Here is a 19,395-nt window from a genome sequence, read left to right as displayed (position 1 = left end):
TTTACAATTTCAGATATTCTTTCACTCTCCAATATCCTGTTTAAAAAGCAACAAGATTACATTAACGAAGTAAAGATAGCATTTCATTTTGTCTCTAAAGAACAACTCCTCGCTGGATTTTAGAAGGAAGAAAAACAGCTATGCAATTAACACATCTACCACAGATTTTCCTCCCTACAAAGTCTAGTGTGAAGTTAGTCTTTAAAGCCACATCCACACAAAGCTGAGAAAATCTGAAAAAGAAGCTTTTCTCTAAATTTGGCCCTCCAGTCGAGAGTGAGGAGACATTTTTTGTAACCAGAATTTGGAGCTTTTGAATAACAGTCTTTGGAGTTTGTGATCTGCAATATATCATTATATACAGCAATGGTGATGTGAGACTATAACAGTGTTTCCCCTATATACATTCTGCAAAAAAAAAAAAAAAGACATGATTTTTGTCGGTTTAACATCACAGGCGAATGGCAAATTCAAGTTGCACACAGTGAAAGCACTACAACTTAAGTTATCTTGAAACTGATTCTTGTTATCATTACTGCTATTTGTATCATTTCTACAAGTCACCATTTAAGTTGAGTGACTGAAATCCTCATCGTCCGATTCAAAGGCTGCAAGAGGCGACTCATCGAAGCCAGATGTCATGCAGACAACAACATATGTATAGTTAGGCAGCCTAACTTGCGCTGTAATAAAAACAAGTATTTATTTATTAAACGTCTCTGATTTTACTGTTTACCCCATGTTGTGAGCGAATTACTGCGCTTGGTGATTTAACGTTACGTTCATTAGATCCCAGATGCTAGCTTGCATTAAAAGTTGCTGGCAGCTAGCTAGGTAAACTTTACAGAGCCGTCTGAAGCCCCCTCAGACCTGCTGTCCACATTCCTAGGCAAAACGCTGCTTTATGTAAACCAACATGATGAAGTTAGTTTTAGGCTGGATATTTGACGGATTCACTCTGGTCCAGCAGCGACTTTACTGAGGTTCGCCCAGTGTTAGCAGCAGGAGGACAGTTAGCTCACCTCCCAGAGCTTCCCGCTGAATTGCTGGAAACTGATTTAAGGACTGTCATTAAATTACTTAGCATCAATATATCAACACAAAATAATTGCAGTTTTAAATATTGTGATATTAGATCTTATCGCCCAGTTTATTAAACGATTTGGGGGAGATTTCACATTTGGATTTTAGTGATGTAGACAAAAAATACTGCAATATCATCTGAAGGCCAGATCCCCCAGCTTTACATTACCTTCCTCAGAAACAGAATAATAGAAGTTATGTAATTGTGGCCAGGTTTAAGTATAAATGGAAGCAGGACAGTCGTTCAACATGTTTAGACTCAGAGTCTCTGGTATATCTGCCCCACTGTGCTGTTTGACAACTGAGTAATGACAACAAAAATACATTTAACTGTTTTGCTATTGTTTGGGACTTCAGCGTTGACTAAAATCTTGCAAAAAATCGACCTAAAAAGACTGGTGTGTTTTGTTTTCAGATTTAGCCAGCTGAGCCACCAGGACAGCCCAACACACAGCCTGAGTAAACCCCTCAGTGTCAGAGCCTAAATACACCATGAGCAACACAAAGAAAGTTGAGCTTTTATCTCCTCAGCTGAGCCCTGGGAGCTTTTCCCGGACTCCAGTGAGCTCAGGTAAAGCTGCAGGAGAGTCTAGTCTGAAGCAACACAGTCCACTAATGGCTTTCATTAATGCAGCTCTGGATGCACCGCATTCATCCTGGATCGCACATCATCGCTCTCACAGCTCACGTACCACTATCAAGTGCAAAACATGAGGTCTTTGAACTAGCCTATCACCACACATCCTCTCCTCCTGACCTGCAGTACTTTAACCTGTCCACATGACTACAGAGTTGATTTTTAAAATCTTTACTCATTTAAGCGTTTCTGGTTTCTCCAGACTTTACCTTGATTTGAATATTTCATTGTGTTGTTAAGCAACAAGTAATGTTTATTTAATATTTATTTATATTGTAGTGTGGCTCTCAACACAGCTGTGTCATAGAGGAATGAGACAAATCTCAAATCTGCAATTTCTTTTTACTTATTGGCCCGTCTATACAACATCTGTATAAAGCTGATATTGGCCAGTATGTCACCCGCTCATATATTGCCTAGACCCTAATTACAAAGTAAAATGACATACTGTGCGATAAAAGATGTTATCCATATCCACCACACCTACGTCAAACCTTTCTCATTGCCTCCATTATACTGTCTTATGAGAGTGGAAAAGCCTGTGAAACAGATTTAGGACCACAGAGAGAAACTAAAACTCCGCATTAACATCAGGCAGTAAGAGGAACACTGTTTTTTTTTCCTGTTTAAATCAGTAATAAATGGTAATAATCCAAAAATTATGCATAGAAGAAAATTCATTGCTGTTTTCTTCCATCGTCAAGTAGTTATGTTCAGGGATTGCTGGCAACAGAAAACATGTTGTTGACAACAAAATTTGAATCCATATATCACTCTAACCTGAAATCCATTTTTTATGCTTATCCAGACTTTTGAGACTTGTGTATGAGCTCTGTCCTTCACCTGGCGGATCTCGCTGAATGTGCCAGCATAGAAGATGATATGAAGACCATCCTTTCATGTTGCAAGAGCAGAAACGCCTGCGTGAATATTTCAGTCCCTGTGAAATTGCTGGCAAAGCTGCTCTGCTTCTCTGTGTCTTTTTCAGCACGCATCAAACAAGCGGCACCTCGTCCGCCACGAGGAAAGCAGCACTCAAAGATATGCGCGGGAAACCTTAAGGAAAGTGACGCTGCCTGGCACGGGGATTCACTAGTGGGCTGACAACAATCAGGTGGGCCTGTTCGTCCTGAGGGACATGACAACTAATGCGCCAGAATGAGGCTCAGGAAAACAGCACTGACTCACACTGAGCTGTTACTGAACTGAGCTCACGTTTAACATGAGATCATTGGGTGAGACATTCCTCGATTTACATCACAATCAAGGATGTTTAAAATGACAGCGTGTCTTCTTCCTGCCTGCAGATACGCCATTACATCCTGTGTTCCAGTTTGGTTGATAATAGCTGAAAAACTCTTCTACTCAGAGCTTACTGCAGCATTCTTTTACAGAAATGTTATAAGGTTTGACTGTTTCATTGATCTTTGACCTTTATTTTACTAGCAAGTTTTACTGAACGGTAAACATGTAAACATCACAACTGAACTTGACTCAATTGACTTGATCCTCGACTTACTAAACTGATCAGGAAGAAGCTCACAAAACTCTAAAACTTAATAGACTACAGTATGTCTACGCATGGGTGCAAAGTCAGCACAGACCTGAGCTGCAACTAAATGGACTATGTCCTCATCTATTATTAAAACAAGGCATTACGAGTATAGAAACTGTGACTGGTTCATCTGTTTCTACTGCTGATTTATCTGCTTTATTTTATAGATCAATCAGTGTTAAAAATGTAATGTGAAGGACTTAAAGTGAACGTGACCCCTTTCACACTGGACAAAAAACCCACGTACACCCACTAACATCTAGCTTTTGTCATTAAAGGAAAATAGTAACACAGCATTCATTCCCAGGTTGAACGACTCTGCATTAGTCATGGGCATTCACTGAGTGGACTCGCTAATTTTCACCCCTTTTGTGTGATGCTATACGACTTTAAGGATATCAGCAGTTTCCCATCTGCCGCCATTCAGGCAACACTAAAACATTGTTCAGTTAGCGATGAGTTTAAACGAGAGGTGAAAGATGTTTTAAAAATAAACACTGTAACACTGTCACTGCCGGTAATACTGCTTTACACCTCTTCCTGTTTTACGGCACGTTCGAGACACCAAATGTGACACACCAGGGGAAAAAAACAAAACCAAAAACTACAGAAGGGCAAACTCGCCTGCCGAAAATGGTAAAATTTTTGAAGTAGTAAGCACACATATACACTGACTTAGGTATGAAAATGGTATAAGTCTCAGAATTATTTCCAACTCTGCAGTTCCTTTCAGACAAATTTTTAGCATGTTTTAGCTCTTTGTTTCATTTTTTACAGCCCACAGCTTTACTGTTTGGTTCAGTCTTTAATCAGCTGTTTCCAGCAGCAGTCAGAGACTATCTGGTGAACATAGTAGGGCATTTAGCTGCCAATGAGCCAGACATTTTTCCCTAGAGTTGGAAGGAGAGTGACTATTGGATATACACTAATAAAGTAGGCACAAACATGAGTCTAAATGAATAATGATGTTGCTCTGTATCTACTCATCATGTAAATAACTGTTTACGTTCAGTATGTCGACTCATAATATGTCCGGTTTGTGTCTACAGTTTCTTGCTCTGGCCTCAAGTGGCAATAAAACTCTTACTGCAATTTTAAGAATTAAAAAGGAAACTTGAGCTTGGCGTTGTTCAGACTAAGATCGTCAGTGTGTCAAGAAATATACTCTTCTTATTCTTTTCAATTAGGCCACTGCGCTGATGAAAATTCTGTAGAGGACTAAAAAACACAGGATGGCCCAATACAAAAAAATTCAGTCTGCTAATTAATTCAGTAAACATCCTTTTATCCAGCTCCACTGATCTGCATCAAAAAAGATGTTCCTGTTTTTTAGTAAATGACAACCAAAAAACACTCAGTAATAGAGGAGGGAGAGCTTGAGGAGGAATTTACTGTGTATTCTGTGGTCACAGCCTGGACATAAGCGATCCCCCAACTTGTCTTAAAAGTAAATGTAACATGTGAGCTGATGGCCCTGTGATGGAAGTCCATGAGGGGTTTTGTAAATGAGTCCCATTCCTGGCAGAAGCAGGCAACTGGCAGCTACTGCATTTCAGACATCCTGAATCATGTGCTGCAGGGTTTCTGTTTTCAGAGCACATCAAATAGCTCAGGAGAAAAGACATCCTTTGGGATTCTCATAAAATTCTTTTTGAAAAACCCTGTGTCCCGGATGATAATATGTATTTCAACTGGGCAATGGCTGGTCCAGATTGGATTCCCTCTCTTATGTCATCATCAGGGCTATACAATGAAGCTACTTTCTGAGGCTTATACTGGAGGATGAGCTGAGCTCTCCGGCTCTTTAGGTGAGTGAAATAAGAGATGATGGAGCTGATGGCAGCAGGAGCCTCTCTGCTCATGTTTCACTGCCTTACCTCGTCAGACCTCAGTTACACTGCTGAGGTGTAGCTTCTGCAGTCAAGCCAAAACATGAGAGGGAAGCAGAGTTTGATGCTCAGTCTTGGCAGCAGGATGAGTAAACAATATGCTGATGTAGGTATCACTAAATATTAATAATCTCAATTCATAATTCACGTGGTTGCAGTGTTACACTGGGTCGGTATTTTGCAGTTATGGAGTAAACTGCTAATGATGTTGAATACATAAACAGAAAAATCTATTTTCTGTGTTAGGCCTTTCTCTAAAAACACATACCACTTCAACGATGGCCAAAAGACACAAAGAAAGCTAATACATTTTACTCTGAAACCTGTGGATAGATTTTGAAACCCACAATGGCCTAAATCCTACTTTGAACACATAAGATTTCCTGATTTAAAGACAAAAAGTATCAGTTTGAATTAGAGAGATACTGCGCTATCATTCCTGGAAAAAAACTTAATCTAAAACCTTTGTTGTATATAAATGAAATGTAACTGTTAGCTTTTTTTTAAGTAACATAAAACAAAGAAAGAAAAAAAAAATCACCAAAAGCTCACAGCTGAGAAGCTGCAACAGGAAACAGTAGACACTTACGCAGCTAATTTCTATCTTGAGACTACTTGACCTCAACTTGACCAGCAAATCCTTTCAGCTTTAGTAGCAACAGTTTGTGTTTGTCCCTTTGCTGTCTGAACATGACAATGCCCTTTGCACACAGCTTCAAAAATAAATAGTTCTCCCTGTTTGGTGCAGAAGAACTTGACTGGCCTGCACAGAGAATTGAGCTAAAACCACTCTATTTAAGAGCCTCTTAAGGTCAAAGAATTTTAGCAGTACGGTTACTATGGACGTTACACTTTCCCATGATCCTCTGCTGTAGATGTGTTTTTCGGGTCTCATCTTGCCAAAAAGCAAAAGCTAAGCCAAAATATATGGAAAACCCCTGAATAAATGTTTTTCATCATGTAAATTGAAGCGTATCTACAGGGAATATCATACACCCTGAGATATTCACTTAGTGGAGATAGCCCTGCCATGAATACGCTGTGTGATACTGCTGAGAGGTAGAATCAAAAGGATGGCATCGCAGCCATCACTGCATGGACTGCAGAGCCAGAGGTGATCCACAACAGCCAGGGCTTTATTCAAAAAGCAAATGTGACGGTGCTCCAGAGAAGCTCATCACAGCGGACATGCTGGAAGGCGATCAAGCGGAGGGTGTCAAACTGCGGAGCTTCAACAAGATGCTTTCTGACATTGCAGCTCTGATCAGTCACCACATTTCTTGGTAATGCAGAGATATTTCAAAACAAAATAAAATGTCGACCTCATGGCATTAAATAGATCCAAGTAGGTCTAGGATTTATCCTCTGGAGACCATGACTATCTATACATATCCAGCAAGTAGATGTAGAGATACTGAATAAGTGACATCAGCAGTAACCTTGACTAAAACTAATACCAGGAAATTGCTTATTAGGTTAAATTGAGTAATAGAACATATTCCTAACCTCTGCCAAGCAGGTTAGGTTTTCACCTGTGTCTGTTTGTTTGTTGGTTTGTTGGTTTGTCAACAGGATTACACAACAACTTGGACGGAGGATGGGACTTGGGCCAGAACAGACGACATTAACTTTTCATACTGATCTTGATTAAAGGGACAGATACAGAACTTGTTTTTCTCACTTTCTTTAATATTGTGAAAAAGGGCATTTTTTTCATTTTCATCAATTTCTCAGGTTATAATGCATTGATCTTGTTAAAAAAAAACAAAAAAAAAACAAAAAAAAGGTTGACTTAGGTGGTATCCATGAGTGAATTGAACCAATTCAATTTGGTGCAGATCAATCTTGACATAGAATATTAAAGAATGTTTTATTTGATGTTAGATTAGGCTTGATTGAATGAAAGGGCACTGTCAGACCTTGGCGAGGTATACATTCCACTGAGTTGATTGTGATATTATGTTTTTTTTTATATCAGTTGACAAACTATGAGTCGGCACACAGCAGTCAGTGGGTAGAAATCTGGTCCTCTTCCAATAAAGTGTGAACTGTTTTCAGGCCAAAAAACTTTTAGGTGCATTTAATAAATCCAGAGTTGTAACAGTGATGCTGATCCAACTCTACAATGAAAAATGGCCTTAGATCTAACTTTAATAGTCTAATCGATACTGGAGAGAGGAATGCAAACCAATCGTGTGTCCCGATTTGTACCGCATGCAGGATACAGATCATGTCGAGGTGATTAAAGTAAGCTTTCGTTGTCCACCTGTCATTTGTTTCCACCTCTCACAGCTGGCAAACATCTGTCGTCGCATGACTTTAAATGATGATTCAATCATTAGAATACCCACTGAGTCAACTGACTTAGATTAATCCAGTGATTGTTCAGCCTGCTGGACATCATGTAGTTGAATGTATTATTCCCCATTGGTATCAATAATGACATGTTGTATTTTTAAGTGCTTTATTTGTGTACTCTTCTAGCCTGCCTCATTAACCTACATCATTCAAATCAATGGTTGAGGCTCTCCAGTTTTAAACCTTGTGTTGCACAAAAAAGGCTGCTGGGAGCTCTGCTGTCATGACTTCAAGCCTGGACACACTGGTCAGACCTCTGTCAGAGTCTGTCCAGAGGATTTACTGTTGAGAAAACATTTGTGTATTCCTTACACACGGCAAAGGACAACTCTAATTGAGAACAAAATGTCAGACTCACACTTGAGCTTCATTTACAAGAGCAGGGTGCATCCTCGTCAACACTTTAAGCTGCAGCCAGTCCCGAGGCACCCACGGATGACCATTAGGCTCGAGTTACCGTTTCCATTTACATTCCTCCGTCTCAAAGGAGCCACCTGCTCCGGGCCGGTGCTCGCTGTGCTTACCAAGCACACCGGGCCTTGAAATCTGAACTGGCGTTGTGGCGAACAGAGGGGTGTTTTTCAGGTGCAGGCAAATGTGGGAAATGCAGATACAGAAGCAGCATCAATAGACAACAAGAACAGAGCTTCCTTTTGTTCTCTTTCACATTTGGCTGCTGGTCTTCTAAGGAGCAGTTTACGTTATGTCGCAGGAGCAGGTGGGGGTTAGACAGTGTTGTTGAAACTTAAGCAGGGTGCTCATCTAGGTTCATGACAGGCTCCTCAACCATCTTGCCTTTTTGCCAACCAGCCATCCCCATCAAGCTGTACAACGGGAAGAGGAGACCCACTGTAAACAGCTACATCCCCAGATCTGCTTTCAGTTTATCCTCACTTAACTCCAACCGTCGTGTAAACAACACCATAAACTTGACTTAGCAAAGCAATACAGTGATATGATTTTGACATGGTCATCAGGTCTTAGTATCACTTGAAAATCACTTTAACTTCTGGAGCTGATAAAATACCCTCATTACAGACCTCTAAATAATATCTTTTGAGTGGAAAATGATAAATAGTAAGAGAAAAGTGACCATTGAGCCATGTTTTCCTGTTTCCTCTCTTTGCGGACTATGAATTTTTTTTATGACATCCTGTTTTCATTTTACAAAAAACCCCAACAAATTCTAATGTGAAACATATGAACACAAGCAGAACTCTGTCTCAATAAAATACATTCTATAGAAGCCAGATTTTGCTACTTGATAGTAAAACTCACCGATACCGATACTGACATTAGGGAGTAAAAAATTTGTCAAAATATTTGTCTTTCTCCATTCACTACCATAGAAAGTTTTCTGAAATAATATCCCATGGCCCCTCTATTAATATATTGGCCAATAAACCAGCATCTTTTGTAACGACCCCTTGAATATTGTTATCAAATGCCTGGGACAGAGATATGTAGCGGAAGCGGTTTATCTTACATCACTACACTTAAACGGTAAACTTTACTTGGAATTTAATGATCAGAAACCACCCCAAGCCTCGTTTTCTGCAATCTTATTTATAAAAGCCAGAGTTTAGCATGGACGCACATCGGAAACTGTCCATGCCGATACCGATATATCTTTGATATGACAATATCGGCCAGCTGATATGTCAGTTCGGCTCCACTTTACAGTTTTTGACACTTGCAAGTCAAATTTCAGTCAATAAAAGTGCTGAGTTTCGATACCAATAGAGAACTACTCCACAGCCCTGTACTCAAGCTGCGACTGGTGAAGATAAACCTCTCACTACCCAGGTCTATCACCTCCTCCTGAAATGGCTTAGATGTCAATGTAAAGAGTCAGGATGATTGAGACTGAGACAGTTCATTCATCATCAGATGGTTTAATAACTACTTGAGTAGTGCAATGCAGCGATGTCATTCTGTTATCATAAGGACAAACTAATTTAACTTCAATACAATAGGTCCATATGTGAACACTGAAATAGTTACTTTCACTGCGGCCATTCCTTCTGTCCATACAAGCTGTGAAGAGCTCCCTTCTTCGTGTGAATATAATTGAGGAGGTGGCGACAATAGACACAGTCCCTTCTGTGCAAAGCTCCATTCAAAAAATGACACATTTTATAAAAGGTACTCAGACAATTCGAGAGGAGAGCTCAACTCAACGGGCCATGTGAATATTTGAGACAGACTTCAGACAGTTTGGACCCATCTTTGAAATACTGTGATTCAACTCCCACACTGAAATGTTAGCTTACTAAACAAATGATAAATTATACACTGTGGAATTTCATTATTTCTCCACTCACACATTTCTGGCTAATCTTCTGAAAACACAGTGAATTACCATCAAACTACATGAGTCATTTTGGAAAGTGCGTTTGTAGTTGACCAAACTTGAGAGCCTTAGTGGAGACTTACGACCTTTTATGTGACAGATCATCCAGTGTACAGGTGCATGTTGGCCTACCTGTCTATCTGAATTAACACATACAAACAGGTCCTGGTTTGACATTGGTGAACTTGAAATCAAGCCGACGGGAACTTAATTTCAGGCTGCCTGTAAAGACAGATTATGTTGTCTTTCAGCGGGAACACAACGTGAAGTACATCCGCGCAACGTCCAGGACGGTCAGCGTGCTCAGCGGTCGATGGTCAGCCGGAGGGAAACTTGCCGTTGTTCGGGCCACCTCGTTAACAAAACGACCGCTTGAGTAAATTCACACATTTAACACTCAGACAGTCCTGAAGCTTCAGCGGGAGGAAAGGCTGAAGTTAACCGAGACCGTGCGGGACAACAGCATGGAGGCAGCAGCAGCCCGCTCATCCCTCTCTCCCTCCGCACCGACAACTGTCACAAAAAGCGGACACTTACCTTCAGCGACGGTCCGCTCGGCACCGGGAGGAGGACGGGAGAGGACAGAGGTCGGCGGTCAGCGTGTCCAAAGCCCCCGAAAACACTTTGTTGGTGTTGTCTCTGGTTCCCGTGACAGAAATTAAGTCCAGTTCTGGTGTCAGTTTGTATCCGGACAGCAGCTCACAACGTGGAGTGGAAGCCGGCGGCGACGGAAGCGGTAACAACAACAACAACGGCGGCGGCGGCAGCGACGATCTCCGGCCAGCCTCCTGTCAGCGCTCAGCGCGGGGGGGAGCGGAGGCTGCGGCTGCGCATGCGCCCACCACCTTGCTACTGCGAAACAAAGATCGTCTAACTGACAGGATGGTCCCCCTCGACAATGGAGACTGTCAAGATTTTAGGGACATGGCAGCTCAGATCAGACATTTTCTATATGGTACCTCAAATTCCATGTAATATTTATGGGAAACAGATTTATGGTGGGTCAGAGATATATTGAAATGAGCAGTTTAAATCTGTATTATGTAGTTTTGGGGAAGCCATTTTAATAAGAAGAGAAAGATCTTCACAAACTGACCTTAAAAGACAACACAAGTGACAAATTATGGACATAGTTGGCAGACCCTACCTCCCTAGCTTCAAACATTTTCCTACAAGAATAGCTTTCTTATTCACTTATGGAAGGAATTAATACTTCTGAGTTTGTTTAACCTAATTGATACTACAAATATTAAGATTCCGCCTGAAAAATGACAGCTCATGTCTGGTTCGTGTTGTCAAACAGGTTGGGAACTGAAATGAATAAACAGAGCAATTCAGTGTGCTAAATTGCAAACAGTCATTAGAGTTGCTGATGGATCAATTATTTGATCCACGGTCCATGTTGATACATTCAGCTAGTAATTCAACAGCATGGCTGTCAAACCCAAATAAACTGCTATCTGACAGGATAACACTCGCCTTGACAGAAGACCAGTGAAGATTCTCAATTGAGAAGCTGGAGCCAGTGACTTTTTAAGTGTTTTTTTTTCACATTAAAAAATAGAAAAATAAAAATGAGATGAGAGTTTCTTGCAGATGTGGCAGTGCAAGTGGAGGTATTTTTGATGAACTCTTTGACATCGTGCTAAAAATACACCTCTCGTGACGACCACAAACATCGTGACTTTAATGTGGCTGCATCGGGAAAGCCGACTGAGCTGAAGGTGAATGGATATTTATCTCTAACTATTTTTACTCTGTTTACAAGTGTTCCCCTTTAGCTGGTGTCTGATGTGTAAATGCCTGCAGCAGACTGAAGGCATCAGACAGATATGCGTGTTGCATCTGTAGCCTCTAATTTGAACACTGCTGTGCCATTACCCCGTGTGCCTGCACTCTGTTTACTTTGAATTACGTGCAGCCCAAACCAGACTGCTGCGGAACAACCACTCAAACCTCTGTGGCTCCTCAAACCATTTGGTTAAGCATCCCAAACACACATAAATCACAAAGTTGAGACTGTTGACACAAATTTTACGGTAGCCTGAAAGAACGCGAGTCCCTGCGCATGTCAGCTATGTTGCGTGAGTCACTGCAATACAAAATTAGACATCTTTCACAGAGATCGTCAACGTGTATCAAACTGAAAAAAACCCACTTTGAAAGCCACGTCATCTGTCTTTGGTGTTGTACCGTTTTTTGCCTGGTCACGTGTTGACACTCTGAATCTCCATGTCAGCAACATAATTTTCCTCCTTTTTTCCCCCCAACATGCGCCACTGTAATTGCACAGCAGATTAAAGTTTGAATGGAAAAGTTGTATTTATGTACTTGCAGCATGTGATTAGGTTTAGCCTTGCAGAAAACACTTTGGTGAAAGTCAAGGAAAGTTTCGATTTCATAGTCAGATATCGAAAAACTGAGAATGTCTAAAAGAAAAAAAACTATCAAATGAACATCACCTAAGAGCTTTGAGTGCCTAAACAGAGCCATAATAACACTTGAAATGAAATGTATCCTCATTTCATTCTTGAAATGAGGATACAGAGAATGCAAAATGTCTCTGTTGTTGCCAATGAAAAGTATATAAAAGTAGTTTTAGTCACCAGTTTAATTTCCAATGTACAAGGATGTCTCATTTTGTTCATAATGCACACGTCTACATGAACACAGCTAGCGTGTGAGTTTAGATACACCCTGACTGACCTCATAGACCTGGTGCAATAAGTAAATATAGCTCACACCATAAGGTGAACCAGGAGAGTTTCAGAGTCAGCATGTACAGTACCGTCAGTGTCCTGTTACTCAGTAGTGTTGCTGGAGGAACACACAGTATATTACCCATATGTGTTTTTGCAATGAGTAAAAAATTAATCTAAAAATAAACCAAGTGGTGAAAACTGCATTCTGGAGCTCATCTGTAATGCTCACCCTGATTTTCACTGTACTGGAGTAATCTGAACACTGATGGATGAAGATATTGTCCACTTCTCCTGCCGTGTGCCACGATTCGAAGCTTATTTGAATACAAGAAAAGAACAGCAGGAAACGTGTGAAAATTCACAGCCAAGGTGTGAAGATTGTTGAAGTTCCATTTTCACAGAAACGCAACTCTTCCGTGTCTTTGTTGATGAGATTCCACTAAATGAAAAGAACATGTGTTCGCAGGAAATAGAACTAGTTCAGAAGACTCACATTGAATTGGCAACAGACAAGTTTTCTGCTTCAACGTAGCATTTATATTAAATAAATAATAATATAAACTTAATAAAATAAACTTTTGAACAGTGCCCCTTTAAAACACGCTGGAGGACAGTTGAGGCGGAACGCTACTGTCTCCCAGCAACAGCTCGATATGAAATCTCACGTGACTTTTCCGGCTTTTTATTTTAGCATTGTTTCTTATATGAGGCTCCTTTTTCAACTTCAAGGTCAATATGGTTTTTTGGCAACAACAAAACAACGAATTATCCGTGCATTAATATGGAACTAAGCTTTAGGAGCGTTCCATCTTAACTCGCCTCCATGTTAAGTCGCATTCAGAGATCGACACTTCTGGCTGGCAGGACGGCAGCTAGCGGAACAAGCAACTGCTAAACTTTCTTTTTAGTAAACTCTGTATACAAACAATGTTCTCAGTGCTCGTGTTCATGTGTAGATACCCTGTTGATACTACGAGTAAAGTTTCATGCTGTGTTGAGCCATCTTAGTGTTTTAAAAATAGCGATTTTGATGACATCGCTAAAGTGTCTGTAGCATTCCCATTGAAAATGAGTGACTCGAAAACGAAAGTACGGTAAATCTCAAAAGTGCCTCTGTTGTTGTAATTATGCTTTTACACAAAGGTTTGATTCATATACATTAACAAAAAAAAAAAAAAAAAAGAAAGCCTTAGTTGCATTTTGGCGAGAGTTTTGCTTTAACCTGAATCTGTGAGTAACTTGTAATGAAAGCTATTAAAATAATAAGTGCAATAAAAAGTCAGAACGTGTGTGAGTGGAATCATCTGTAAAGTAATCAAATGCCTTAAAACTGTGTTACTTAAGTAAATGTACTTGGGTATATTTCACAAGAGGAGGAGAAAGTTACTCTCCCTTCCTGCCATGAGTGCTGTTTTTCGGTTCCAAGAATCAGCAGCAGAGTGACACCTCCTTGTTTTTTCCCCCACTCCTCTCAGTAGCACAAACAGGAAAGCTGTCCCCCAGCAGGCAGAGAAGCAATTCAGGTAACACTAAGTATGCCTGCTGGTGAGTCACGGCCACCATGTCGATTAATGCACTAAGAAGTGCATCATATGCACCGTCACATGTTAACCAAATGAGCAGAACAGCAGTTTCTTCAGATTAGTTCATGTCAAGTCACATCAGAAATTACAGTAATTGCAGCAATTTACACGCTCATTTAGCTTTTAGTGTTAATTAAACACCCTGGTGAATAATGCCGCATAGTTTCAGCTATAAATTGCACTTGAGTCAGGCCTGATGAACAAGGATGCGTGACAGCTGATGTGTGTACATCTCCATTATCAGCTCTCTCAGTGGCGGACACCGGCGGTCTGAGGGGCAGGGGGTGAAAATAGGTAAAATGGGCACCAAGAGGGTTGTGATGCAGCACGCTCAGCACTGCATCGACTCTAATGGAAGGGCACCACAGGGGGCACTTCATCATGTTTCTCTGCCAGAGAGGCTCCAACAAGGCAATTTTGTTGTGTTTTTGTTTTTCAAACATTGCAGAACACACACTTACTTTCACTCTTTCTTACTCTTCTTTTTTAAAAAAATTTTTTCTCTCAAATTCACACGTTCACACTGGCTTCCTCTTGCTTCACACACACACACGCACACACATACACACACACACACACACACACCGCTGACGCTCTCCATCTGGTATGTGCTTAACGCCACAGACGTCAGGTCCCCCACGTCTATCTATAACGCCATGCATCACCAGCCGTCTCAGCCGTTCAGGCAGCGAGGAGGACGACTCTTATCTGTCGTGTTGCACCACTCTGTGGCTCTGCATGCTCAAGTAACCCTGTTTAGATGGAGCAACACACTGGCTGTTGTTCTGCTGCATCAGCAAAGTGCTGGGTTACAGGGGTGAGCGTGTGTGTGTGTGTGTGTGTGTGTGTGTGTGTGTGTGTGTGTGTGTGTGTTAGAGAGAGAGAAAGAGAGAGAGAGAGAGAGAGAGAGAGAGCTCTATCTACGTCACTGAGCAGCAGGTGGACTGGAGAGCCTCCCTCCTCTCTGCAGCAGCCCTCCAGCCTGTTTTCATACAAATACAAACAGAAGTTTTGCAGGTTTTCACACTCGGTTTCCGTTCTTGTTCACCCTCATTGCAGTCGAGTGGATATATGGATGTTGTTTAATGACAAAACTTTTGAGCATTCGGCGTCATACTTGGACTCTATGACCATTTTGTTGTCATTCTTTGATCCAGTCTGTCTTTTCCTGTTAGGCAGTGGCGGAATGTAACTAAGTATAGTTACTCAACTACTGTACTTGTACTTCACAGGAATCTTCTCTTTTCATGTCACTTTCTGCTTCTACTCTGTTACATTGAAGAGGGACATATTGTAATTTCTACTCTACAACATTTATTTAACACTTAATTGTGTTTTTGCATAACATATGAAGAGATTCTGAAATGTTTTGTTGAAACTTTATCGACCCAAAGTTTATAAATGCTGACTTGAACGATTGTACTCCAATTGTTCTCAAATGTAAAGGTTTGCCGCTGATGGTAGAATTTTGTCGGAACCAAAGAAAATCAGTCGATCAATGGCGAAAACAATCAGAAACTTGATCTATGATGAAAACAATCTTTTAATTGGAGTCCTGTACAAAATAGTTCAAAATGAGCAACCAACTACAACAATACTATCCCATCTTATGAAGGACTGGGATCATAAAAATGTCTTACTATGATTTAAGGTGAGTCTTATGCTGAAAATAAAATATAATGATGTGATTCTTTTACCACACAAACACTGATACATATCGAAGAAAGACGTAGAGATCTCCCGCCCTGTCTGCTTAACCAAAAACTGACAACATTTTCACTTAGAATTATTGGTAGGTTAAACAAAATTAATTGAGAATTCAAATCTAGAGGAGGTCAAGGGGGAAAATGATTACTATGATAATGATACTTTCTACTTTACTTTGAAGACTTAGTGGGCTGAGCAATTAAAATACTAAAGTAGTAGTTCACTCAATAAACTCATTAACCTAGATCTTAATAAATGATAAGCCATGATGAATGCTCGCAGACAGAGGATTAGTGTCTTTTCGCCATGGAAAATGCCAGTTCCAGTTAAATGGCAGGACACATGACAGGTGCAGTGTACAGTGGGAGCTTGGAATAAGGTGGATAGCGAGGTTATTTTACACTCACACAGTCACACAACCACACCACAGTCCAGGAGACTAAACTCAACCGCAAACCAAGTACTCACAGTAAAACGCAATGATTTATATCACAGGGACTTGCACTTGGTCGCCATAAGGAAGGTGGGTCCTCACAATGTGACTGTCTAAACACATGTATGTTCCCACATTGTGAGTAAGAGAGACAAACAGCTGAGCCTCTCTCTCGTTTGACATGTGAGGCCATCAGAAACTCATGATGACTCAGAGACGGTGGACTGCCTCAACACTCTGTGCAGCTGAAGTGGTGAAACACTGTACAAATTTTCTTCAGGGGAGCATTCACATGTTCAGGCCTGGAGTGCTTTAATTGCAGAATTTAATCAATTTCAAGCTGTCCCACTATGACATGAAATGGTTTCACCCCTTAAACGGGCTCTTAGGGGTGTTTCGTGTTGGTTATTAATCATGTGCAGGACTAAAATACTAAAATTTGGTTTAACTTCTTTCCTGTTGCTGAATGCTGATTGCAGACCTTCAAGGGGTCTCAGTCATTCATATAATAGCTGTCCACTGGAGTTGTGCTGCGTGCATGTATGCTCATTATCGTTTGTGTTTTCAATCAGATTTACCTGAAGATCTACTTTGTTTGCAGTACATTAATTCAGTTATAATTTACCGATGCTAAAAGGCTGCATGTATCCATTAAGCATGTGAACTTAATTATCATCTGTGGCCGTCGTATGCAACTTGTCTGTTACATCTCCTCACTGATCTATGGATCCATCCCACATGGAAACGCTGCATACAAGACAGCGTTTGTGGCTATCTTGTTTAAAGGTGCAATATGTAAGAATTTTAGTTCAAAACACTTGAAAATGAAATTAAATGATCAAGAGAATATGAAGAAATACTATTTTTAATGTTACATCAAAGACGTCTGTGTATCGTGTTGCTGAGATATCTACTAGAGTTAGCATGCTAACCAGCTAGCCCTGGATCTGCAAACCTATTTCTCCTAACTTTCTGGCTAACTGAGCTAACAAGCTAACAGTAGCTACAGTCATACATAAAATACAGTTAGCAGCAGTTAGCCACTCTGGTGATATGCTGGCGTCTATTTGCTTGGAATTTGATTTCGACAAGCGGCCAATTGTTGCACCTTTAAGGTGGTAAAATGAGAATATGTTTATAAGATAAAACAAGATCGAATCGTTCATCCGTGGCTCCATGCTGCAATAAAAACAAGATCACAGGGGACACAACACGCCAGACCGCATCAGTGTTGTCTGTTGGCACACATGGGCTCCACTCTGCAGCGAGGTGAGAGACATTAACAACAGTATCAGTTCGGACATACAGTCGGCTACAGAAGGACCTGCTGCAAATCACACAACACACATCATGACAAAGTATTTAGATGTACTGTATATGTCAGATTCAGACCCTAGCAGGAAGGTGTCCGAGCAATGTTTGTTATCAACAATCAGATTTAGAAAAAAAAGTGTAAAAAACCTGATTCAGATCATCAGAAAAATGCTTAATATATGTTTGAACACAATTTTTAGCCAGAAACTGGGATGGGAACATGTTGCTTGGAGTTCCATAACTACACTCCAGAAGGGGTTCAAACTAATGGCGGTACCTCATTTTGCTTTCATGCAGTGCTGCCACTACCACCACACGCATCACGCACTGGTGTTCATTTTGATTGCACTTATGTCAGGATGCAAACGCATGGATGATATCTGCCAGTGAAAATAGAAATACATTTTGTAGTAGACAAAATGCTCTCATAACCAATTTAAGTTGTATTCAATTAAATAGTAAAATAACATTTAAGATTCAGAAATGTAGTCATGTGTAAGGTATATCATTTTTCTTTTATTCCTGTCGGTAAGATATACATATAAAATGTTATTATGAATGATATAAAGCAAACATTGTTGAATTGTGTGCAATACTGCAACTCATTCTATTACACTTTTATATTAGATTAGATTAGATTTATCAAATAGTGGATAAATAAGTAATAAAGGAGGAGAGCTCCTTCACTGCATGCTTTCAGTTTTAAATGTTTACAATTTTTTTCAGTATATGATTCTTTGCATGTTTTGTCTCTTTCTATACTGATCCTTTTTCTTCATATTTCTAAATTAATGCAGGGTTAATGCTGAGATAAAGGAATTAAACAGCGGCACTGCTCTCATGACTGGGACTGCTGACACGTTGATCGAAATCGCTCCATGTGCAAGCCCAATTTAGTGGATCATGGATTTGTGAGACTGTAGATTGTTGAGTGTCTTTCCCAGGTCGTCATATGCTTTCATTTGGCAGGTCGGGCCGGCCAGCAGCCTGAAGCATCTGAATTGGATGAGTTATGAATGAGACTCAACAATACAGGACATGTCATGGATAGTGTTTTGTTTATGGTGTTTGTATTGTTGGACCTGTTCAATAACTGTGCAACTCGTCCCGACAAGTGTTGCCACAGCGCCGAATCTCACAGTTGATCAGGACCTGCTGCCTCATATGTCTCTGCTCTGCCACTGAGAGTCCACGTGTCATCGAAGCTCTGATAAAGCTGCTTGAAGAGCTCTGCTTTGAGCCTTGTGTTATTCTGGGGTGTATCCCCGCAGCCCGACACGGTTAAACGCTGCTGAATGCACGCGTCAACGCTCCCTCAATAATAACTAAATAGTTTTATACAATGTTGAGCAATTTGTGGCGGATCAAGTGAAGCCAGCTTTATTAAATGACTTCACCGAGGAGCTTGAATGGCCTTGTGTCTTCATTTGATACATGAGTGGGTCATTATGCAACGTCAGAGCTCGTCGTACACACACACACACACACACACACATACACACGCGCACGTGTGCTTTGGCAAAGTGCAACCGAGTTTAGAAATGGAAAACAAACAAAAGAGTCAGTTATAATGGCTTTTTAATCCTGATAATTCAAATGTAAATTAGCAATTAGCATTTTGTCTTCATTTGATGGGCACAAAGAATCAGGACACGGTTTTCATTCAGTTGCAAAGTGCAAAAAAAATGTTATTTCCCCACTGCTGCCCTCTTCTAACCCCTCACAAGAGTAATGATTTGGTTATATTTGTTCCCTGAAACTCGCTGTTTACTCATTTGCAT

At 40.6% G+C, this 19,395-nt stretch overlaps 1 protein-coding gene across 2 annotated transcripts in view; it reads right to left on the bottom strand.

The window, feature by feature from the left end:
- Positions 1–10,784, bottom strand: part of LOC119019533 (spermatid perinuclear RNA-binding protein-like) — a 66,491-nt gene extending 55,707 nt beyond the window's left edge. Inside the window, exon 1 of one of the 2 annotated variants that reach the window (XM_037098235.1) lies at positions 10,413–10,784. The gene's annotated coding sequence lies outside the window, so the exon portion shown is untranslated. The remainder of the gene's footprint in view (positions 1–10,412) is intronic. The other variant, XM_037098234.1, reaches the window with a different exon arrangement.
- Positions 10,785–19,395: the final 8,611 nt, after the last annotated feature.

Source organism: Acanthopagrus latus, chromosome 5 (assembly GCF_904848185.1).
Source record: "Acanthopagrus latus isolate v.2019 chromosome 5, fAcaLat1.1, whole genome shotgun sequence".
NCBI lineage: Eukaryota > Metazoa > Chordata > Actinopteri > Spariformes > Sparidae > Acanthopagrus > Acanthopagrus latus.
Note: the sequence above shows the minus strand (reverse complement) of the source record. Positions and strands in the feature narration are given on the sequence as shown.